This window comes from Lissotriton vulgaris, chromosome 6, assembly GCF_964263255.1.
Source record: "Lissotriton vulgaris chromosome 6, aLisVul1.2, whole genome shotgun sequence".
Classification (NCBI taxonomy): domain Eukaryota; kingdom Metazoa; phylum Chordata; class Amphibia; order Caudata; family Salamandridae; genus Lissotriton; species Lissotriton vulgaris.
Window position 1 is genome coordinate 1,383,437,880 of NC_141694.1, and position 25,229 is coordinate 1,383,463,108.

Below are 25,229 nucleotides of genomic sequence, written 5' to 3' on the forward strand. Positions count from 1 at the left end.
ATAGGTAGAGGACAACCAAGAGTTGACAGAAGACATTGAATGTTGGGGTCTTGCCGCATAGCCAAGTTTCCTGAATGCATATGATCTCAGAACTTTTTGCTAGCTCCTTTAAATTTTCCTGTTTTATTTGCTCTCTCAGACCATTTACATTCTAAAAAACAATCTTTATGGTGTGCTGCGTCCCCTTTACCTATTCAACAACTTCTAGGTAACCCTCTTCTCCATGCTCCTCGATGTACCTATTGGATGGACCACCAGGGCTAGATCCTTGACTCCAATTTCCCACCATTTTTCTATGTCTGAGTTATTAACATCTATTTTAACCCCTACGATGCTCATGACGAGCTCAGCTCGTCATGAGGCCCGGTTGAGCTGTGCTGATGACGAGCTGAGCTCATCATGAACAATGAAAATGAAGGATCTGCAGCACAGGAGGGGAATTGCTGCAGCAGCGATGGTGTTAAGGTTTCCCATGCTTGTCCCTACTTCTTTCTCTATTATCCTCACCTGTCTCTTTCCTAGACCGGCATGGCACATTTGAAAATCATTTCCTTGTAACTCTTTTCCTTCTACGTCTATTTCTACTTCTTCTTCGGGTACTAACTGAATCCCTTTCTTTATTACCTCTCTCTCCGCCTTCTGGATTGCAAACTTTACCAAGTCCGAGTGAACCAATACCCTGGTGACCTCTTTTCCTTCCTCATTTAGCTTAAATCCTACTTGTCGCTATGCCTTTCAGATTTGGGCACCGGGCAAATGCATGTAAAAGTTGTGCCCTATTTAGAGGCCCTCACTTCCTCTACTTCTTGCCACCTTTACCTATTTGCATTGGTACAAAGTATAGCGACTTATCCTTTCTGATCCCAGTGGGTAGCATACGTGGCTGGCAGGTATACCTTCTATTTGCTTCTCTTGCACCATAGGCTTATTATTGGATTGCACCTTTTTCACTTGCTTCTTTGAGGCCTTCCTCATTATTATTTCTCTTTGGGATTTACTTAGCATGGTTTCCTTCTCGACTTTTCTTGAACTAGCCTTAATAACTCTACTTCTTTTCGCTGGTTTGGCAGTTCGCTTTTTTGTTATCTTCCTTCCAACTTGTCTCACTCAGTTCAATAAACCATGTATTGAAGCCTGACCCCATCGTATTACTCTCATTGGACACTTTGAGATATAAACCTCCAGATTTATTTTAGAAGGCTCGACCATCGCTACCTCCTCCCCAACTGATGCTGGAGGATGCGGGTCTGGAACTGGTCTTACCATTGCTGGCATTTGGTTTCTGATTCCTTGTAGCTCCCCCTCAATCTTAACTAGATGCTTTTTTTGCACATTTAAAATCTCATTATTTGACAATGTGACTCTTAAAAGCTCTTGAAGAGTTCTTTGTAATATTAGCATCAAGTCTATCATAGAAGAAGCTGGAGTTGCAAAAAGTTCTAGGTTCAACCCTGAGGTTTGATTCAGCTCGGTGCTTTCTTTTTCCACCGAATTCTGGTTACCATGCTGGACTTGATTTACAATCTCTTTCACCCTTAGGTCGGTGTCTGGTATGGGCTCTTCTTCTGTCCTTACATCTTTGCTATTCAATTCCGAGCAGACCTGGTTTGTATTTTCTGGGTCCTGCAAAAACAGCCCTTGTTTGGATGAAGACAGCCGTGGAGTCAATGGTCCCTTTTGCCCCAATAAGGATTGAAGAGACTGATTAACCAAAATTACCGACTCCAACGTACGCTCATGATACAATAAGGAGATATTCCCAGCTTGACTTGTACCTCTTCTGTAACTGGGGACTTAGCTGGTGAGAATACCTTTTTAAAATGCATCCCCACGAATTCTTTCAGTGAATTATAGGTCATACCGCCCGTCTTGTGCTTGGGACCTCATTCCCTTTTCCTTTTTGCTTCATTCCTTTCTTGGGTCTTATACCTGGGCTCTCCATACTTTCTACAGAGGCTCCCAAGTCTGCTGAAGTCTCTTTTAAGTTTGACTTTTGCTCCTGGATATTTTTAGATTTCTTGGGGGCCATTGTTAGTGCCTTTATACAACGAAAGCAACCACCAGGCTATTAACCACCCTGCAACCTGGTTCTGTTATCTCCCTCTGGATGTGTCCACCCAGAATTTAGGGCTCAAATCAACGGCTCAGACCTTTGAATTTAGTCAGTCAGTTTGAATTTAGTCAGTCCACGCACAGTTCAGAGACCACAGACTCCCTCACTTACCTCTGTTGTGCTTCAGCCAAGTGCTCGCCCGTGCCCTTTACTTTGCCCCAGTACCTATTTTCCTGTTTTTTTTTCTTTATTGTTGTGGGAACTAGTGAGCTTCCTTCCTCACAGTATCCTGGGTGCTGCTGTTGCCTTGGTTTTATCCCCAGCTGGCGGCTCACACCCAGCGAGTTTTCTGGGCGCAGCTGTTCTTGCTGGGGCCCCGTGAGCACTCTCGATCGGTATGCAACGCCTCCGTGGCACGTTCCTCCAAAGATTTTTCCTCGCTGCGTCTTTCACGTGACCAGGCTTCTCTCGCTACAACACCGGCTCTTGCTACAACGCCGGCTTCAACTTCGGCGGCTTCGGCGGTCTCAGTTCATTTTCTAATGCATTCCTTTTTTTTTATATAGCTTATGTAGAGCAGAAAACCCCGATGATATATCAGACCATCTTTGGATAATAATGATAAACAATTTAGCAGAAGAGAATAATGCATGAAAAAACAGAAAGAATTTAGACAGACGGTAGAGTATCACATATTATTCTGTAGGATCTTGACATGCTTTTACCCAGCGGGTGGGTCCCTATTCATTAAGTTAATTCTATCAGTGGCAATGTCTGCAGAGTTAGATTTATGTCTGTGCCTGGACCTACATCTATCAAATCACTGTGTTGCCTTACTCTGTACCAGGGAGGCGTTCCATGGATGTTGCGTGCGTTTTCCCGTGCAACTCCTATGGCTTTTTAAACATTCCCATGTGAGAATGCACCAAAAAGATACCCCACCTCAGCTGAGGCGTTACAAGGAAAAATATATTTATTTCTCCATGTTAATTCATATTTCTATGTGTGCTGCATTGTGCAGCACACATAAAAAGAGAAATTTGCCTCTCAGAACTGTGTTTGTGTAGGAAGGAGTCTATTCCTGCACAAAACAATCCTGTCTGCTATGTGGGCACCACTGCACCACAGCGAAAGCGTGCCTGCAGTGGTACTAGGCAGCCCAAACAAGGCCAGCAAAGGGACAAGGACAGCAATGTGCTGTATCCTTTTAAATACGCTGCGTTCCCGCCCTTTCCCTGTCACGCACCACAGCTCAGCAACTTGACTTACTGAGCTGTTCTGCGTGACTTTTTTGTGAATATGCTCCCAAGCGCTCATTGTTACAGTTAATGCTGAATGCCTAAAATTCTTATGATTAATACATTATTTGGATGCATTCATTCTTTACTGTTCTTCTTTAATATTCGTGAATGTGTTCTAATGTACCATGCTCCAGCTATAGCAATTTTGAGGGGCATCAGCTAAACACAAGTGACTCATTGCAATGCTAACAACCACACGAATAAACATGTGTATGTTTTTATGCATGATCGTATGTATGCTACGATGCTAAATAGCACATGACAGTTTATGTGATCTGCCTCCATTTATGTCACATGTTGGCAAACTTATTTTGACATTATCTTAAAACTGCGTTTGCACCCATGACAAAGTCAATGATTGCTGCAGTGTGTATTTTCTGAGCGAAAATCTTAATCAATTGGAATCAGGGTCTTTATAATCTTTGAATGTGCACCACAATCTTTAATCCTTCAGAAGAGGCCAATTTCAAGCTTGTCTGCTTCTTTTACTGGAGTTAAAAGACATCTTAGGAAAATTCTTCAAACAGATAAAACTCATTATTAATGATTCATTACAAAAAGTAAAGGGAATCTGTTTCTATATATAGTGTTCTTTTGAATTCAGCTAGGATCTGTCACACACCAGCCGAAATGTATGCAAGTAATGAACCCAAGCTGTGAAATCTTTTAGAAAATTGGCTTTGCCTAATTATTATAGGAGGGAAGAGAAAATTCACCCTACCACATGGACATTTAGAAAGTATTAAGTTAACGTTTGGGCAGGGGTAGATAGAACCTGTCAAAAGATGCCACGAGGAGAGATGAAGATGTGTGGTGGGCCTGGAGGCATCGCTTAACAATGTAATATACCAATGATCGATGAATGAACATTGCATTGGAATTGTAAACAAATTGGCCAATATAGTGAAGGTGGAATCCGGTTACAAAGAGGGGACTGAAGTGCTTTATGAGTTGAAACAAATGTATCTTGTTTCACTATCAAGCCAAGTCCATTCAAGGAAACAGGAATTTGTAATGAGCCTTAACCCAAAGGTGTCTAGGTGCTGGATGTTTTCGTGAGGGGAAAAATTGCATTAGCACTCACTAGCACTCACTAGTTTAGAGGAAACAACGAACTGCAATGTTTTTCTAAACGGCACTCCCTCTGCTCCCCGCCCGTCCTGATTTGGAACATTTCCAGAGAAAGACAAACACTTCCTATGTATTAAAAATGTAGAGTCACTGAGGAAGAAGTTCAAACATTCAAATGGAGTAGGTTCCTATATAGAATTGGGGCGTGTCTCATGGAAATAAGGCACTACTCATCTCCAAATAGCAAGTTTCCAATAGACATTATAGGCCAGGTTGATGCAGCTTCTGAGAAAAGTTACAAATGCAGACATTCCAGAATGAAGGTTCCATTGAAAGGGGCATAAGGAATTAACAGCCTGATTCATGATCGGGCCGTTTTGCGAGGCTCAAATAGCGAATCATAAGGAATCGCTATTTGAGACTCGCAAAACGGTAATCATGTAGGAATCGCAATATTAATTGCGATTCCCACTGATTCCTTATTTGCGATTAGCTAATTGCTAATCGCAAATAAGGAATAACTCCCCATGCATTCCTATGGGCCAAAAGGCCCATAGGAATGCATGGGGAGTATTCCTTATTTGCGATTAGCAATTTGCTACTCGCAAATAAGATAGCGATTTAAAGGGTGCCAGGGGTGTCCAAAGGACACCCTGTAGCACCCCTTAAATGCAAATTGAAACAGGTGTTCCGCACACACATGTCCAAAGGACATGTGTGTGTGCAACATGCAACTTAGAAAAATGCTTTTAAAAGCATTTTTCTAAGTTTTTGCTATTTACCGAGAGGTCTGACCTCTCGGTAAATAGCGGCCCAAAATTGCATTTTCGCAATTTTCAAATGCTTCATGAATTGCATTTAAGGAATCTCAAATAGAGATTCCTTAAATGTAATTCCTCGCAATTTAGCGATTTAGCAATTACCGATTTTTGCATTTGGGATGCTGAATCCCAAATGCAAAAATCGCACTCGCAAAGGGCCGGATTCTCAGAATCCGGCCCTTTGCGAGCCGATTTAGCCTTCATGAATAAGGCTGTAAATGATCTTCAGTATGGCCTGTTGGGCCACAAAACAAGTTCAGTCATCGAATGAACTCCACAGAGTGAGGTTGGAGGGCCACCTGTATGAAGACTGAAATTTCTCTATTGCAGACTTAAATACTGCTGTCAGCACAATAAAACCTTGCTCTGAACCAATGGATCAAAGCATTCTCCTGTTGATGTGGAGCCTTTGAACATTCATGAGGATGACTACAGCCCTCCAATGAGCCCCTATGTGGACATTCAAAGGGTTACTCGCAAAAGCCCAAGGGCACCCTTCAGTCTCTCTGAACTCACAGGTGAAACAATGCATCTTGGGACGGCACAAAGAAATTATACAAAAGCAATCATGTGTTTACCACGCGATACACATTGTATCAAAACATTATAGACATGTTAATTTTTCGTAACCTGTTTCATGATTTTTTAAATGGGATAATTGTATAGTGAGTATTTATAATTCCAAATGTATGTTTGTTGGTAAGGAGAAGCACTTTGCAAAAAATGTAAATGTGGTAACGTTATAAACCACAATCCCAAAAGTTGAATGGTTTATAAATGTCACCAGAACAGCATGATAGAAACATAGGACTAAGGGCCAGATGTACAAAGCTTTACTAAGGTTGCAAATGGCTTGGTTCTCAAAATCGAGCCATTTACGGGTGTAAAAATAAATTTTTCAATGTACAAAAGACAAATTGTTCTTCGGTAATGAATATATGATGCTACAATGCATACAATTACAATGCATGCTTTTACATCGCAGTTTTTACAACGGAACTGCCATTACATCGCATTATTTTACAACGCATACCATTACAACGCATTTTTTAAAACTACCATCACAACGCATGCTATTACAGCGCATTCCATTACAACGCATATCATTACAACGCATAATACTTTTAGTGCAACAGTAGGGAAAGTGTTGGATAGTGGAGGGGTAAAAAATACTATTCCCACTCCAGTGAGTGCAACATTAGGGAAAGTGTTGGATAGCGCAGGGGTAAAAATTACTATTCCCAACTACCACAAAACCCATACCTACCCTAAAACGTAAAATTCTACATTACTAACTTTATAATGCGTTGTGATGACATGTGTTGTATTGGCATGCAGTGTAATGATATGCATTGTAGTGACATGCATTGTAATGGCAATTCGTTGTAATGGAATGCGATGTAAAGGCGTTGTAAAAGTTGTGTTGTAAAGGCATTGCAATGTAATGCCTGCATTTTAATGGATGTTTCTTTTCGGTAACTTGTTACTAAATCACAATTTGCATTTGAGACCTAATACCAATTGGCTATTTGGAAGGGGTATGTGTAAGGAATCCTTTCAAAATATTGAATGATAGCGGCATGTATTAATGTTTTGCAGCCGAATTCCGGTCACAAAACCGTAATAAGTTACTACCATTTCCAAATTGTTGGTTAATCCATTCACAAATTTGAAAGGGTCCTTTGAGAATGTTAAACAAAAAGACTTGCGGCACTCTTGTTGCACCAGTGAGAGGGTGTTGAGCCCCTTACCTTAACCAACCCTCACTAGACAGGGCCCCCAGTGCCATAAGCTATCACGATTCGAAGGAACCAACAAAAGCTGATTGGAAAGGGGCGGGCCACCCATGCATTTGAGCTACAAAACGCTTTTGCTTATCACGCTGCACGAGACAACTTGCTGGACTTTTGTTGCACCAGCTAGAGGCTGTTGAACCCCTCACCTTGGCTCATGTTCACCGGACAGGAGCTCCAGTCCCATAGGCTGTCACACTGCAAAGGCGCCTACACATGCTGATTGGAAAGTGGCAGGGCTGCCCACACATCCGCTGTACAAAGCGTTTTTGCCTATCCTGCTGCGCCGTACTCCTTGCAGGAGTCTTGTTGCACCAATAAAGGGGTGCAGAGCCCCTTACCACGCTCCCTAGATGGCACCTCCAGTCCCATAGTCTACTGCGCTGTAAAAGTGTCAATGAACGCTTATTGGAAAGGGGCGTGCCGCGCACACATCCACACTACAAAGCACTGTTGCTGAGCCTGCTGTGTGCCAAGCCCAGGTTAAGGGTGGACCCATCAGCACCAGGAAGAGGCAGGGCCAACCCCTTCGTTCTATGGCAAGACGTTGTTTGAGGGTCTGGAGTACAGGTACATTTTACATTGTTGACTACGGCATTGCTATTGTAGTTTTCGCGACTCCCCTGTGTCTATTCACTACATTTACCCACTCGGTTCAGGTTGTTTTGACCATGCCGAGGCTGCTTTGACTCATGTGCTGCAGTTAGGAAACATACACTTTTCCTATTCACTTTGCCCCCCTTAGAGACCTCTTACCTCTGATTAAGATAGGGACATAGATCATTGAACTTATTTCTGCAGAGGAAGGAAGGGTCTAACGATATTAGCGTGCACTTTCCAGCCAAAGTAATTGTAGTAGCTCCTAAATTATCTGAAATTGGCAACTATCCAATGGAGGGGGTTCCTTTTCTTTAGTTACTGCTGAAAGTCGGACAGGGACATTCCTGGTTGTGTTAGGTGTTGGGCAGGACATTCCTGGGAGGATCACTGGATTCCATTGCAGCCCTTGCAGCAGGACTATTTGATCCAGATGGCCCTTAGAGTTCCATTTGTGCTTATGATAATGTTATGTTCATTGTTCTACCATAGTGCAATATCGTTTTTTGAGTGAGCCTAAAGGAATACCCAAAGGAGGTGCGTTACTATCGCTCAACTATATTTCTCATCTGTATGCTGGGTTGTACTTTTGAATTTATTTGGTGATTACTACCTGGAATTTTTTGCTGATAAGAAGGGTAAAATGAAAGCTGCAGCATGACACTCTGTTTCCACACCCTACTAAAAGCACCGCTATTGACAAAATGCTCCAGAAAGCTTTAGGGGTAATCAACATAGAAATAGAACTCACAGAATGGCAATTTTCCCTACAAACAGGGGCACACCCCCAGGGTTGGGATCAGACCTAGTTGAATCACCTACTAATATGTTGACACTTACCCTCATCTTGCCTCACCTTTATTTAGTGAATCTGTGACTGAATCTGTGACCGATGATTGGTCAATTGCCACTGAAATTATTCAACCTTCAGGTAGGTGCATGAGAGCTAAACAACAGGGCAACAAAAATAAGAAGGCAGCAAGCCAAACCTGCCCCAGTACCACTTTCAACACAATGAGCTACCCACTGCATCCCCCAAGGAATCCGTTGGTGGAACCCCTCTGTTTAAACCTGCTTGGCAGGAGAAATCCATGGATGAATGCTTGTGTAAAGTAAAGTTAGAGAGCTCCTCCTGAAATAACTTTCCCACTTAGGGCCAGTTTCGAAGCAATTGAGAAGGAGCTGACTACTATTAGACATACTCAAGTACCAACAGGGACATAAAACCCTTCCAGATCCTAGGCATTCTAGGGCCGTTTGGCATGTATAGACCGAGGAATGTCCACCATAAGTAGACCAGGGCCCTTGTTACAAACTCTGTCCTTAGAGACCAGACCGACCCAAGATGCCACTAACGTGAATCAAGGGCCGTCTTGCTCGGACTGTCCATTATTGCCCCCATCTTCAACATCTAAGAAAATGTTGTACAGTGATGAAGGGACTACGCCTGATGGATCGCCCACTGTCTATAATTCTGGGTTTAGCGGACCCTCTGGAAGCCACAAACAACCTGTGGTAAATCTTACACTGTCATCCGGCCCACATGTAGTGATTCTAACTAGAGTTCTCTAGTTGTGAGCTGGTCAGAGGGAGTCTTATGAAGAGCTCTATGACTAAACATTGGGAATGTTGTACAACACAGACACTTTCCCCTGTCATAGGCAGTCAACATATTATTCACTCTAAGGGTTGCTTGGATTGGAAAAGGTCGTGTGAATCTAGGTGGAGACAGCATCATCATTAATTTAAGATTCCTATCACTGCGCCAGGGTATGCTATTTGGATACACATGCAATTCCACAGTGAGGAGTAACATTGATCAACTTCCTATAAGTTGCGTTCATAGGTATATGCTCAACTACATACCCCTGCAAACTTGCAACCATTGGGGTCATACAACCCACTATTCTCTGCCTCCATCAACCAATTTGGCAATGGTGATATTTACACAATACCAACTTCAAAGTGAAATGATTATTTAGCAGGTGTAGATCGACTTACTTCAGGCAAACAGTGGACATTTTCTACAGCCAATATATTGGGGGTCGGACCTCTGTGTGACAATTCAAACAACCAAGAGAGGGGGTCAAAATCAGTGCTTACAATAATAATCATAAAATAGGGCATGATTCTTGTGACTGCCCCAGGGCATGCTGCTTGCCTCCAGCTAGCCAGGGGCTGTCAAAGACCACCGATTTACTGCACAATAATAGAGAAAACAGTTCTGGTTTACACCCAACAGCAGTGGGCCAACAGCTAGAAAGTGTTGAAAGTATATAAATTACTCCAGTGGAATCTAGCGCTAACCATGGAAGCATAACACTTCTGTGGGATATTACAGGCATTCAAATTTCACCACAAAAACCAGAGTAGTAGTGACAACTTGCCAAGCACCAATAACGACAAATGAGGGGATTTTTGCCTTCACTGCATCAGGTCTACCGACTAAGCTCATCCTGTGGAACATATCGGGTCTGGCTTCAAAATGAAACTGTAAGTATGGCTTGAATATATAGAACAGCTTGGTTTTGCCTTTTTTCATGAGACCTGGTCTTTGAAGCCCCTCCACTGTGTAGGTTATGTTAATTTCTGAAAAGAAGCTGTAATTACAGGGAAGGGCAGGCAATCAGGGGGACATACAATCTGGGCTAGAACTACCTAACAGGCACTCTTAGGGAGATTGAGGTGTATTCCCCCGATATTCTATGCATTAGCTTGACTGTTTCCGGGGATGTAATTTATTAGTTTTATAATGTGTGCTGCAGACCCACCGGAATCAAAATGGAATTCTCAGTTTTGAATCTCCTAAATGTACATTTAGACTCATTGTCAGCTAAAGCAAGGAAAATCGTGGGGGGCGACTTCAGCTGTCAATTTTAACCCTTGAGTGTTGATAGCCAGGCCCTCCTGGCAGATGAAGACACAGTCTTGTTAATTCCTGAGTTAGAAATCCCTACCATTAAGAAATGGTAATCCATAACAGTTCAAATCAATGAACTCACTTTAAATCAGTGGATTCATGCCTGCAATGGAAGATCAAGCTCCAACAAAACTGGCATTCATATATTTAATTGCAGAAACAATACCAGTCTAATTGATTATGTTGGATATACAGGAATGGCCATATCTGATTGACATGATAATAATACCCTGTCAAGACAGTGACTATAACATCCTGGTTCTTACGATAGACACACCTACAAATTTCCAAACCAGTAACTGGGTTGAGCCATTTTAGAAGACTGGTATGTATTTCACTGCCAGTCAAACCACTTTATTTGGCTAATCAATGCCATAAAAGTACACCACAGAGAACAGTACATAAAAAAGGAAAACTTATCAAAACACATATTTGTACATTGGGGGTTCCTTAGAATATACCACATACAAACAATAAAATAATACAAATAAAAACATATGACTTATAGTTCAATTAATCAAACAGTAAAAGCAATTATATATATATATATATATATTTATATATAAAATCAATCTGAACTTTAAAATATTTAGCCCCGTTTCTTCCTATGTCTGACTGCTGCCACCAAGACGTTGGCAACATTAAAAATCTCCCATGCATTGTTTAACAACTGCAGATATAGCAGGGCAGGTCTTAGGTCTGGCTTGCACAAATCCCTTCCCCTTCTCCTCATAGGGCTAAAATGTTCACAAACACCTGCTTCAGCCCTGCACATCTGCTAATAGACAATGGATAAGATTCAAACGATGAAAAGGTTTTGTAACGATTAACAAATACGTTTCAATCCATGAGGCTGTCTTTAACAGCAAATGTGCTCTCACCATGGGTTTAACAAAATCAAATGCCTCTCTCTCAGCAGACAACATATTTAAAAATATTGTTAACCCATGCCACATGCTCTTTCACAATTTTTCCCGAAGTTCTGGTCGCCCCAATTTTCAAATCATTGACTTGACATATTGTAACCAATGGATTTTACACATGTTATCCAACGCTAAGCAGTCCCTTAGGATTCCTAACTTCAGTCCCAGTTTGGAATTAACCCATGTCTTTAGCCAACAAATCACAGGACCCATGCCAATTTAATCCTCAACAAAGCCACTTCCCAGCTCTTGGTGAATAGCAAAAGTAGAGGTAGATTTGGGGACCGCTAGGAGATATCTCATCAATTTATTTTCAACTTGCTGAAGTACCATTGCGGATTTATATCCCCAAATCGCAGACCCATATGATGCTATTGCAATGCTTTTAGAGCCATACAGTTTAAGCAAGGATTCAAAAAGCTTCACTTCCAATTGGGAAGCAAAACCTTGAATAGCAGCTATTGACCTTGACATAACACATTTTTTTGCCCGTAGCTGGGGAATCCAGGAGCCTCTTTCATCAAATAAAACTCCCAAATAAAGGTAACCCCCACCTAAGTCTACACACACCATTTACTGGAGACCACGGGACACCACCTTACACTGCAAGGATCAGAATGCGTCAACATTTCAGATATACACACTTCGATCACAGTAGAAATGTCAATTTCTTTTACAGTTATTGTTCGTTTTTACATAATTGCAGATATTCAGCTGCCCTGAATTCTCATTGCTCCAACTACTGCGGCCGGCCCGATGTGGTTGTAGGCAGCTTACTGTGTAACCCCCTGCCTTTTGGTTATATTATCTCCATACTCGATGCATCGCAATGCCGGCCCCACTGGGGATGTAGGCAGTATGCTGTGGATCACATTTCTTTCCCTTTAATAAAGGTTTTCAAAATCTAAAAAAAACAATAAAAAAAACTCCCAAATAGGGGAAAGAGGAAACCTGTGACAGCTCGCCTCCTTCATAATAAAAAGTTTTACATTTTTTTGGCCTCTTACGACTGAGGATTACCAGTAATAGATGTTAGATCAAATGGACTAGTATGAAACATTCAAAGTGGAAGGGAAAGTCCATTGGCAAGATTTATAGACTAGTCATCAATGGCATGGAGGGCCTGTTATTGCTTGACTTGGTGGGAGACTCTTGTGAGTATCTGGGGGCATTTTCCAATGTGCTGAACCGGATGTTCCAAAACCTGAGGAACCACTTCCTCATTGAAAAAAGACGAACAGTGGAGGGGAAGCGTCCCCCATCTTGGTTCAGTAAACAATGTAGAGTTGCCAAGTCAGCATTGGTTGAGGTGATAAAAAATCAAGGTTACCAGTAGGGCCCATAAAATATCAATAATTGATGTTAAAAAAGATTGGAAGCTGGAGAAATGTGAGGGCCTTTTAGCCACTGCTAGATCAAATGACTGATGCTCCTTCTAGAAATTGTTGTCCTCTGGTAGCAGGGATGGGTTTTGTTCTATCAAAACCAACATTTCAGCCAGCGATAGGGTAACCCATTCTCTGACTGTAGACATGAACAAATGGGTCTATGGGCAATACGATAGCTCTGTGGAGATGGAGCAGAGGAGGTTATTAGCCCTATGGCGGCACAACATGGGTCTACACATTGAACCAATGAGCCTGACACCCTGGAGATTTCAGCTCATGAAATAAGCCTGACTATCAATCGAATTGTTCCCAATAAAGCCTCAGGGTTAAACAAGATCCCTGAAAATGTGTTCACGATTGAGATAGGTATCGGGAGTTCCTATTTCTCAATGATATTCACTGCTATCATGAAAGGGGCACCTAGTCCACCGACGCAGGCATGGGCAGAAATTATTCCCATATTCGAAAAGGGCTCACCTGAAATGGCAACTAATTATAACCCATAAGTCTTTTAGATAGCTTCCTAAAGCTACTTAATAGTGTCATGCTGGATAGACTTCAGGAATAGTTTAATGAGGATGAAATCATGACACCCCTTTAGGTGGGTTTTTTAGAGTGCACAAGCACAATTGCTGTATTGGAAAGTAGACACTTTGGGTGGCTATCACCTTTATGTTGTTTTGTGGATCAGTGATCTGCAGTTGATTTGATGCCAAGATCATAACTCTGGCAGATACTTCTAGAGGTGGAGGTGCCAAGCTATTTGCCAAAAATTATTGTAAGACTGTATTCCAAAATTATGCACAGGTTAGATGTGTCCAAGCAGGCAAGTTGACTGATCCATTTCCTGTTAATAGAGGAGTTGGGCAGTGGGGCGCATTCGCACCTATGCTATTGACATTATATATTAATGGTCTCATAACCTTCTGGACCAGTCAGAAAATGATGCACCCAGGCTCGCCAGCATGAGGGTGCCCACCCTCATGTTTGCAGACAATACTTTACCCCTTTCGAAATAACCAATGGGACTTCAAAAACTGCTGGATCATTTTGAGTGTTTTTATAAGAAGAGGGTCTGGAGATTAATGTGGGTAAAACCAAGTACATGGTCCTCAACCCAGGTCAATCAACTAGGGCAAACCCAATGCTAGCATGGATGCCCCTCAAGTGTTTTTCGTATTTAGGTTTTACACTAATGGAACATCTTGCATGGCATACCCACATTAAACAGCGTAGATTAAAAATGGAACAAGTAGTTGGAGGAATAACTAAATTGTCCCTAAGCTCAGAGTTCCAGCCCATTCTTCGGGCAATAAAGATCGACAACCACCAGATGCTTTGGACAGCTTCTTATGGTGCAGAGAGGTGGGGGCACTTGGATGTGGCTCTCCTAGTCACAGCAGAAAATCGATTCATGTACCAGTTGGTAGGTGTACCTATAAACAACCCCCTGCTCCCACTCAAGCTGAGCTTTGGGCTAGAACACTAGCTGACAGGAAGGACTGCACCCCATCTTTACTGGAGGAGAATTTGGGCGTCCCCAGAGCTACACTCTTTCTGTCAGGGCATAGAGGAAATAATATGCCTCTCTGGTTAGTATAATATACCCTGGCTAGGTTATGTGAAAACCACCCTGATAGCAATTGGAAAAGATACACGAGCAGTAGGAGGTCCTGGATAAACCTCTTGTGTCGGAATTTGGGTGTCAGGGAGCACAAGGAGGGCCTAAGGATTATAAAATAGATCAAACACTAACAAACCAATGATTTTTGCACTAACTCGATACTTAATAGTAATGTGGAGAGTCAGACAATAAATGTGTGTTTCCCTAGGGAAATAAGCCTGTGGCAACGTACCCAATGTGCAATATGTGCATCGCGTGTTCCAATGTTTTTGGTCTAAGCATTGGTAGACACAAGCCTGAACGTGTGTATGCATTTTATAAAAATGTTATATTAGTTTTAGCTATTTCAATAGCTCAAAGATTTTCAGGGGAATGTTTATGTCATAAATGATTGTGGTCTATGATTCTTAGGCACATTTCAATGTCTTGACAGATTGTGTTTCTAGACAATTTAATGTCCTGAATTTTTATGTGCTTTTATGTCCATTTTGCCCGAATAAAGATCTTTAAATTTAAGTTAAACATTATGGGGCATATTACCAAGCAATAGCGATAAGCAATAGCGATAATTATCGCTATTGCTTGGTTAGAGACAAAAATTTACCGCTGAGCTGCGGCGATTTTTATCGCAAATAAACCTTGGTATTACCAAGGTTTATCGCAAATGCGATATAAATCAAGCAATGCATGAATATCGCTGAAAAGTCAGCGATATTCATGCATTACCGAGCTAATGCTCTTAGCCATGTTATCCACCTCCCATTGGATAACATGGCTAAGAACTGCTCAGGGCAGGTGTTAGCCTTTTGGAGATATTCGCGCTAAAGATATTCGCGCTTAGCGCGAATATCTCCAAAAGTTTGTAATAGGAGATAGCGATGTTAGCGACTGTTTCCAGTCGCTAACATCTTGGCACGCCCACTTTGCATGTCATTAGTGATAAATATGACTGACATGCAAAGTGGGGCCCAAGATAGTCGCTATCTCCTACTAGCTGTCACTAACTGGTGTTAGCGACAGCTAGGTAATAGGGAGATAATTGTATCTCCGCTTTTTTGGCTTTTAAAGCCAAAAAAGCGGAGATAAACCCCCTTGATAATATGCCCCTATGTTTTTAAGAGCGGGCAATGGTCCCAAAGAACACTACCTACTCTTAAAAAATGAAACTTTAAATGTTTCTGTTTCTTTTTTGATACACATCCTGTTTTCCTTTAGGACAATGGGAGGAATTTAAAAATAAAACATTGCTTTATTAAAAAGTAGTCACAGACATGGTGGTCTACTGACTTCAGCAACCCCCACCATCCCTGTGATGGCTGCGATATCTAGTGGGCCACAAATTGTAACTTACCTCATTAATACTCATGCATTATGTCGATTTGCTAACTCTTAGGAATTGCTATTTTTAAAAATAAAATTGTGCTAAATTAGGAATTGGAGTTTGCAAATTACGAGTCGTGAGATTTGTAATTTAGAATCTGGCCGTATATTACATGTTTTACTTTGTGACCCAGATTCACTATGATTTTGTGGCGGCTTGCATCACTTTTGTGGTGCAGACCTGATGCTACATCATTTTTGCCCATTACTAAGCCACACAAAACCAATTTACATGGCTGTGCATTAGTTAGTAAATACAAAGATCATAATGGAGCACTTAGCGCTGCCTTGGGTTACTTTGCACCAGGGAGGCATTACATAGGTTTAGCATGGTTATACCCATGCGTCAACACATGTCATTTCTCACAAATGCATTTTGCTGCAAACATATAAGGAGAAATAATCCTTTGTGGATTATTTGTATGCAAGGAGGTGGCCCTACGTGCATAAAAACAATGCTGCCAATAAGGCAGGCACCATCATGGTGCAAGGGTGCCTGCATTGGCTCTAGGCTGCACACAGTGCGCCAGCATAAGGAAATAACACAAATGCTTGATATCTTTTTAAAAATGTAGCATTACCGCTCTCTCCCTTTCTCGCAACACAGCACAGCAAGTTCTCTTGCTGCGCTGCATTGCATGGAATATTAATAAAAATGTCCCCACGTATTTTTTCAAATTCATGTTGCATAATTAAAGTTTTTTTTTTCGAACGTGCACATTTGTATTGGAAATTGTATGTGAAATACTGAATCACAAAGATTCTTGTTCTTCCTTGATGAGTCAAACGTTTACTGATTTAATTAAGAGTGAAGAATTTAAGAGGATGCCCCCAAAAATGGTCAGAACTTTGGGCTAAGTGGAACGCTTATAGAGGGGATATTTGTGATGGTCCAGCTGCTCCCCTCGACAATGTGACCCTGTCTCCCTAAATAACTGATCCATCATAGATATTGTTTATTGTATTTGCTCTATGTCCCATGTGAATTATTGCACACAATCATGCCATAACTCAATGACTGGTAATTTGCTGACTGGTAGTTTAATATAATCAAGAAAAAAATATATTAAAAAAAAGAATGAAGAATTTTAGAAAAACACCATTTGCTTTGTGAAAAAATATATTTCTGTTTGTAGAAGAAAGAGATTGTTGAGGACGCTGTCTGTAGGGTGCAGCTAACAATTCTCTTTGCTTTTCTAATGTCATTGAAACAATACTTCTCTTTGAAACCCTTTCACAATAGCATTCCATCAATCAAGAGAGCTGCTAATATTTTTAAATAGGATCTGAAAGTTATTTTTTATATTAATAATTTAAGCATAGTTAGTGCTATGATGCCCTTGGGTTTAGTATCTTATAAATGGTTGTGAATTCACTTAACTATTACATGTGCTTAGGTATAGTGCTTATATATCAGCACACAATTATTGAGTACATGAACAAACCATTTACACATCCACATCACTCACACAGACAAAGCAATCATGAATATACCTTTCATATTCACTCTCAAGCAGACACAAATCAGGCACATATTTCAGATAGATCATGCTCAATGGCATAGCTTTAGGGTGAATGTTTGGGGTGCTAAGCCCCACTAATAAGTGTATTCTTGGATGAATGGTTGAGTACAGAGACTTGCTTGCAGTCGGGTACGATATGGTGTCTGACAGATTTCACCTGTAATTTTTGCATGCACACACTGACAAAAACACACACTCTCTCTCTCATCTCTGTTTTAAAAGTCCTCAAAATGTTGGTTATTTTACAAAATATTGTGTTTCTTTCACTTAGTACTCTACCAATCCCCATTCCGCTCCCTTTCCACTACCCCTTAATCCCATCTCATGCAGTCTGCTAGTCGTATAATATATTTTAACATTATACGCCAGCGTGATTGTTTGGGAATCTCAAGCTTACACCCTCCCAATCTTAGTGACTAAATAACGCCACTGATCGTGCACAGAACTACATGGAAAATCGCTAATCAATTAACCCCTTGCATGCTGCCGTCGGCCATTGGCCGATGGCAGCACTATCTCGCTAGTGTTGCCGTCGGCCAACGCGGCCCCGCCCAATTTGCGGAAGTGCCGCACTGCTGCGAAATCACAGCTGCGGCAAAGGGGTTAAAGTTTTCATTTGAAAAACAACAGACCTATTTACTTTCGCACTATTCATTTTAGTAATATGGGAACAACCGGAGGTTCTATGTTTGCTGTAATTAAAGGAACAAGAAGTTGCCAAGGGAATTTTTACTTAACGTAAACATTTGTTTCCCTATAACTGCTGTTTTTCATCAGCCTGTCCGCCAGTCCAAGCCTCCAATTATGAGATGTCAGTTTTGGTGTATGCTTGTGTGCGGCATGAGGTTTTAGCTAAATAGTTATAAAGCTAAGTATCTGCCAACCCTCTTCAAGCTGTTACAATTGCAGGCAAAGGAATTGTTCCTGTAGGTGTGCCACTTTGGAGTGCTAGCTCTGGTATCTGAAACAGCAACCAGTTGTGGGGTACAGGCTCTTGTCGGGTACTGTCAAGGTATCCGACAGTGGACTGGACTGCTGGGTAATTGAACTATAACTCCCTGAAATTAACCAGGCGTTGACATCTGCAGCACTACAGGCAATGCCAGCCAATGTGTAACCCTTGCCAGAGCCATTTTATACCAGGTGGGACTATTAGGTTATAGCCTTTTTACCTTGGGGTTTTGGTTTGAATGAGTTGTTCTAAAGAGGGTTTTGCCACTAAAATCTTGGACATGCCTTTCCTGTGTGCATTTTACACACATGCCCTCATGGTAACAAAGACAGATCAAGCAATGTGTTTTTTAGTCTTGGTGCTCATATTATGCAGTCTCACACAATCCCCAGCTTCTGGTGGTGTACTGCAGACAAGCGGATATCTCACTGTTGTCTGAGCGACAATTGACTGTACTCTGTCTTGGTGCTGACCGAGCTGTTGCTTGCTGTGATTGCAAACCTGCAAGGGTCTCATCTCCTGTATCTTGAATGAATTTTGGAAATGAACAGTATAGTATCAGTATCTATTGGACAAGTATCTGCTTTAGCCTTTTTTGGACAGAGTAATGGTATTCCCTCTGCCAAATTAGAGATGACCGCCGGTCCAGAAATCATCTCAGTACATTGAAGGGAACCACCTCCAAGGTGGACGAAAGCTATCGATTTTTAATACTTTTTTTATAAACATACTCGAAAATTGAGATTAAGCCCACACCTTTGGGAGTCGTTGGTTATTGGGACAGAAAAATCTCCAGCATGTCGTGTGACGCTGACCCCTGCCCTGAGTGTTCTAGCTGCATGGATATCTGTAACGCTGGTAATGATTTTTGGTCATGGGAGAACGCAGATCATACATGTACCCCACGACCTAGGATGGTCGCATGGATTCGCTGTCTGGTTAAACCTGGAGGATTGCACTAAGCACTACCATCATAGTTGTAAAGATATTTTTCGCTTACTACGAGTCATAATAGAACAGGTGCAGTGGTGGCAGCATTCCTGCCAGCTATGGTGGCTAAGTGGCCTGTGTTCGACCTCATGGTCACAAGTTCAAATCCTGGCGGGTCCACTCAGCCTTTCTTCCATCTGAGGTCAATAAAATGAGTACCATTGAGTAGGGTAACAATGAACATCTGTTATTCAGCGCCAAGAGACCTCTGGGAGAACGTGCGCCTTACAAAAACACATTTTATGTTATTCCTGGTTTGTGTTTTATAGAAATCAGTAGTGTAATCCTGAATGTTTACTTTTTTAACTGTGTTGCCTATATTCCCATTTCTGTAAAGGTCTCCTGCTGGGCATTTAACTCACCTTGGCCTATATAGTAGCACTTCACAGCTCTTGACTGCATGTGCATGCTGTGCTGCATGTGTGCATGCCTGAGTGTGGTACATAACATGGAAGCCTGCGGGCACAGTTTGGGAAGGCCAGGGCTTAGGAGAACTAAGAGGAAAGTATAGGCTGCATACTCAGACAGGAGATGTGGATTAGTGCCATTCCTAGAGGCTTGGAAGGGGATACACAGAAGAGAGAGGAACAGTGCAACTACTCTCTGCAAATCAAATGCTTTTATTATTCAGGAATGGTTCTGGTCAGTATGGCCTGGGCACGATGTTTACAAGATAGTGGGTCTGATAAGGCATACACTACAGGAACACAAAATCATAAAGGAGGAAGGCATTTGTACTTTTCTGAGTCATACATTGAAGAGGCTGACAACCAGGTGAGACCCAGAAGCCCTATGCGTGGCCAGTGTTGTGAGTCCATAAATTCTGGTGCCACCCCTTGTGGATCAGACTACCCTCTGAAAAAGACCAGGAGAGAGAATGGGGTAATTCAAAGTTCTCTGCACCTCCAAAAAGAATTTCAAAAGACCAGGCATTAAATCACATGTAGTGTCTGGGAGAACAGTATTAAAGTGGGAGCCAGAAACCCACAAATTGTTCATCTGTGTAGATAAGATCACCATGACTTCGGGCTCATCTGACTAGTACTGGAGACCTAGGTCTGCTAGTCCCTCGGCTGGGTGAGGGGCCATTAGCCAAAAAGCCAATAACACTTCCCCTCCCCCTGCCTGTGGCACCAGCCATCAGCCTGCCTGTCAAGAGCTGCATGCCTTGTGAGGAAGATGAGAGAGTCAGGAGGGAGTGAGACCCAGCAGAGTTCCTGGTGATTCGATCCCAGTACATGAAATGATAGTTGTTCAATTCATTCAGGACCATTGTTGCAGGAGAGAGACATTTGTCCCCTTGCAGAAGACAGCATCACTGCTGCATAGAAGTTTTGGGCCATTACCTGCTGAAGCAACATCTATGGTTTTGTCACCCACGCCCCTGACCCCATATGCCATGAGTTTGCCACTAGAGCCATAGAAGCCATTGCTCGTCCCTGAGGTGTCCCCCTCTCCACCAGAGTGACTCTTGATAAAGAGCAGAAGACACTCTCCATCACCGCTGCTGCCCCACAATCTGCCCTGCACAAACTGCAATGGAGAAGACATCTGCCGCCCCTGGAAGCTGTTGCCAACTATGTCCACCTCAGCTCACCACTCCCGCTGGCCACAGGGAGACACAGTATATCTTGCTTCTTACCAGACCTTCTGAGGACACAACGCAGTTTACAAACAATTCTTCTTGCTGCGGATGGGTAAGACTGAAGCAGAGCCAGCAGGCCTTTTAAGACTTGCATGAACTTGGCATATTACTGCAATAGAAAGCTGAAGTTTGAGGGCCAAATTGAAACATTGCATTGCTAATTTCGGGACGCACCTGTGGGGTTCTCTCAAGTAAACCGCCAGGAGCACATTTATTACTGTGGAGCAGGGAGTTGGAGGAACCGGGTGACACTACATAGGAAAGAGCTAGAATGCTCACCAGGATAGACTTTAGTATGTATTACTTTGAGAGCTTTATTTTACTTTGCATGCATAATAAATTGTCTTTATTTACCATAAGTAGGTATTGGATTAGACAATCACATTTTTGGGGCACTGTTTGTTGTTTGAGTCTTGCGTCTTCAATTACCTTGCAGCTACCTTCCTCAGAAAAACCTTGGACCTACTGACCCTTACTGCCACTTACAGTCAAGTGCTGAAGGGGTAGTACCTGGCTCTGCTTTTTAGGATCCATAGTAGGTCTGGCCCAGGGACAGCTGGAGTAAAAGGAATCAAACCCCAGTAGTCCCTGCCTCCGAAAAGGCACATAACAGAGATTTTCTTCCATGGTGTGGGGTCATTATTGTTTTTCCTGTCCCTCACCAGCAAGTGAGACGGGAGGTATAATGGCTTTCCTCTAATGGGCTCCTACTCTGTCAGGATGTTGGATGCAATGTTCTGTTGATGGACCAACCGGTGCTCCATTGACAGAACACTTAAGGTCTGTCTATCTCTAAATGAGGTGGGCGGACAAAGGATTTGGCGAAAGGGTCCTCTGACGAATTCGAGATGGAGCACCCTGTCTGCCAAACTCTAAGTCAGGCCCCAAGTCCCTTTTCCATACTGGCTGGTCATGGAGATGGATTAAGGACTACAAATGAGGAGGCATGTTTACCACCCATTTCCAATGGGTACATGCATTGAAGGCTGTGCATGTACTCTAATGTGTACTCTCCATTTAGAGTCACATTCTATTCATGAAAAACATTGTGGCTTGTGTGTTGGCATTGCCAGCATCAGTTTTTTACAGCTGTAAATGCTCTGAAAGAGGGAACCGCCATCAAGCCCCTATTTATCTATGGTGCTTGTTCACTACATCCGTACACTATTATTAAAATTGATGCACAGTATATGACAAAACAAGTGCTATGAGCGTGTCAAAAGCATGGCAGGTCATGCCTTTTGGCAAGATGACTGTGAGATTAGATGGCTCAGTAAATTATTGCTTACCGTTAATAGTTTATAGTCTATCCTACTCTGAACCCATTTCCACTGAATCCTAGATAAACACTATACAGTACTCCTTTTTTATTTTTGAAAACCTTTATTGTGCATAAGAAAAAGTAACAAATACGGGCCTACAACCACCCGGCCGGCCACGAACAGCTGGATAGCACAACAGCATACATTATGGCGACACAGTACTGTAGCAGAATTGCAAACAATTAACGGAAGATAGACTGAAGGGTATCGCCGCACCGTGTCACAGGATGACTGTAGGTTTAATTTTAAAGTTTTTGATATGCAACTATCAAGATCAGGTCGTAGTGTTCCATACTAATAAAGAAGATAAGAGCAGGGTCCATGTAGACGGGACTTGACTTTAGCGCCTGTGTCAAGCAAGTCTCAAATCGGAAATCAAGTCCCCGCCAGGCAGGATGGCCACACAATAGTTATGTCACATAGCAACACCCAAAACCCAGTCGCCTAACCACTGCCACCCTACACCCAGCACTCTCATACATGGACAAGAAAGTGAAAATCATAAAAGAAACAAAACAGGTCCCATAGAAACTAACAAAAAATGAATGATAACCCCCCACCCTACACACATGCAGAGGCTATGTCCTACCCCCCCCCTAGCAGCGTGCCTGTCGCCCCATAAACCCGAAATTTAGAAAGAAGAAAAGTCAGAAAAAGGAGAAAGAACAGCAAGAAGTGCAGATAAAGGAAGAAAGGAGACGAAAGGAAGAAGAAAAAGAAAAGGAAAAACGTCACTCATGACATTCAGGGAGGGAGAAAAGAACAAGCTAATCTACCACTCCCCGAAAGGAAAAGGTGGGGGGAGGAGCCCACTAAACATCAGAATTCCCGGAATCCCAGCCGTCCACTGCGTACCCACACTGAGACCTCTCATTCCAAAAGCGGCTGCGCTGTATTTAATTGCAACGACAGGAGTGAAGGAAGAAATCAGTACACGATATGTGCATCCAATACTCATAAAAGCTGCCTCCATCCCCGGCCAACCCGCACAAAAAGCATAGCGTCAATAATTACCCCAAGAACGACATGATAGCGGGCGCACATCAAGGCTAGGCACTAATGATTACCCTTTAGTCCCCGGGCCCGGACATAACCTCCCTTCCACCACCAAAGATCACACCAATACAGGATAAACACAAGTTCAATTGGGAAAGAGGCTGCAATTACAAATCAGTCAGTATTACAAAACGAAAAACAGTCCAGGTCACCGCCAGCCGATTAAACTAGCCGAGATGAGGGTCCCCATCAACCCTGGCCCGATCGACAAAACATCTCCAGGCACGACCAGTTCAACGGAAACCCGTCCGGCAGAACAAAGGAGCAAAATGGCCGCTCCCGCCGGGAAAGGTGCAGAAGAGAGGAAGATGAGCGTCCCCGGTCTCCAATTAAGTCAGTGCCCAGGATAACGAGCCCCCCCTGCCATGTAGGATGTCGCTCACTCCGGCGACACTGGAAGGGGACTCCGAAGGCTACGCCCGCTAGGGGGGCAAACAGCTGAGAGGGCACCAAGCGAAGCCCCGATTTCAATCGGTCTGGCAGAATCAAAGGACCCGGTGTGAGGGAAAACTGCGTAGCAGTAGTAGCATCGGCAGGGAGGCGCGCAACATTGTAGCCAGGATTGTAACTGTCTTCCACACGCTCTTGTAGCAACACTGTAGTCGTTGGAAAAGCACACACAGGCAATAGAGATACAGGCAGTCTCGGCCGCTGTAAGGAACTCACAGCTTCATCGATCTTATCCCCCAGTTCCTGAGCAGTGCGCCGCCATGTTGCTCGTAGGTCAGCGAGGGCATCGAGAACATCGCCATAGGTCGGGTCACCCTGCCACAGCAGCCGATCTTCACTGCCCAGCGCCGCATCTGAATCCTCGCCCGGGTCAATTGCAGGCAGGTCCGCGCAGGTTGGGAACAAGGAACCAGCTCTCCGTTCCCACTGGAGGGCGTGCGCCATTGTTGTCTCTCCCACGAAGTCAAACTGGAGGGAGAGGGGGCGACTCCGTTATGGAGGGCAGCCGTCGTATCCCGGGGGGGCAAGCAGCTCTCAGCACGGAGGGTCCTGCACAGTGAGAACCCACTCAACAATCAGGGGCACCCACAGCGCGCGACCAGAAGGGCGCCGCAAGATGGAGACCGCTCAGGCTAAAGGCAGTGCAGGAACGGAGAGCGAAGAACAAAGGGATCTCGTCTCCCCGGCACACACTCGTCAGCCGGCTGGAGTCGCTCCTCACTGGGCAGGAGAAATTCTTTCCGCCACTCGTAGGCGGGTCCGTCCCATACGCCGGCATCTCCACAGTCCGGCCGCCCGACAAAGAGCCCCAATGACCTGCAGCGGCAATCGGTTTGAGGGTCGCGGGCAGCCCCGGTGAGTGGCTGGTCTCGAAATCCTCGTCCAAAACGGCCGGCGATGGTCGCAAATGAAAGCGACTGTCCACAGCGCACACAAGTCGTCGTCCCAGCGCGGAGCAAGCAAGGATTGGTGCCAGGATGTCCAAGTGGAGCAGACGGCCTCGGGAGCCGGGCGCTCACACGTCCGTCCCGTCCGCCATCTTGGCTCCTCCTACAGTACTCCTTTGATGGTTTTTTTTAACAGTGCCACAAATAACTTCATCCTTTTCTGCTCCTCTGCCGCTCCACGGTAGACTACATGTAATAATCCTTGTTGGTTTATCTGTATCCCTAATGGGTTGTTACTCAGTTCACTGCTTCTGGCCTCCACTAGCTTACTCCTTTGTAGCTCCATATTCCATGTTGATTTTATAGTGCCTCCAGTGGATATCTCCTGTGTTGCACCTCTGTTGCTCGATAATAGACAAACTCATTGGAGGTGGTTTAACAGCACACCAAATGGAATGCTCATCTGTTCATCTTGGGTAGACTCAGCATTACACTTCCCTGTGATTTAACAGTGCATTGAACTGTTTGGCTTT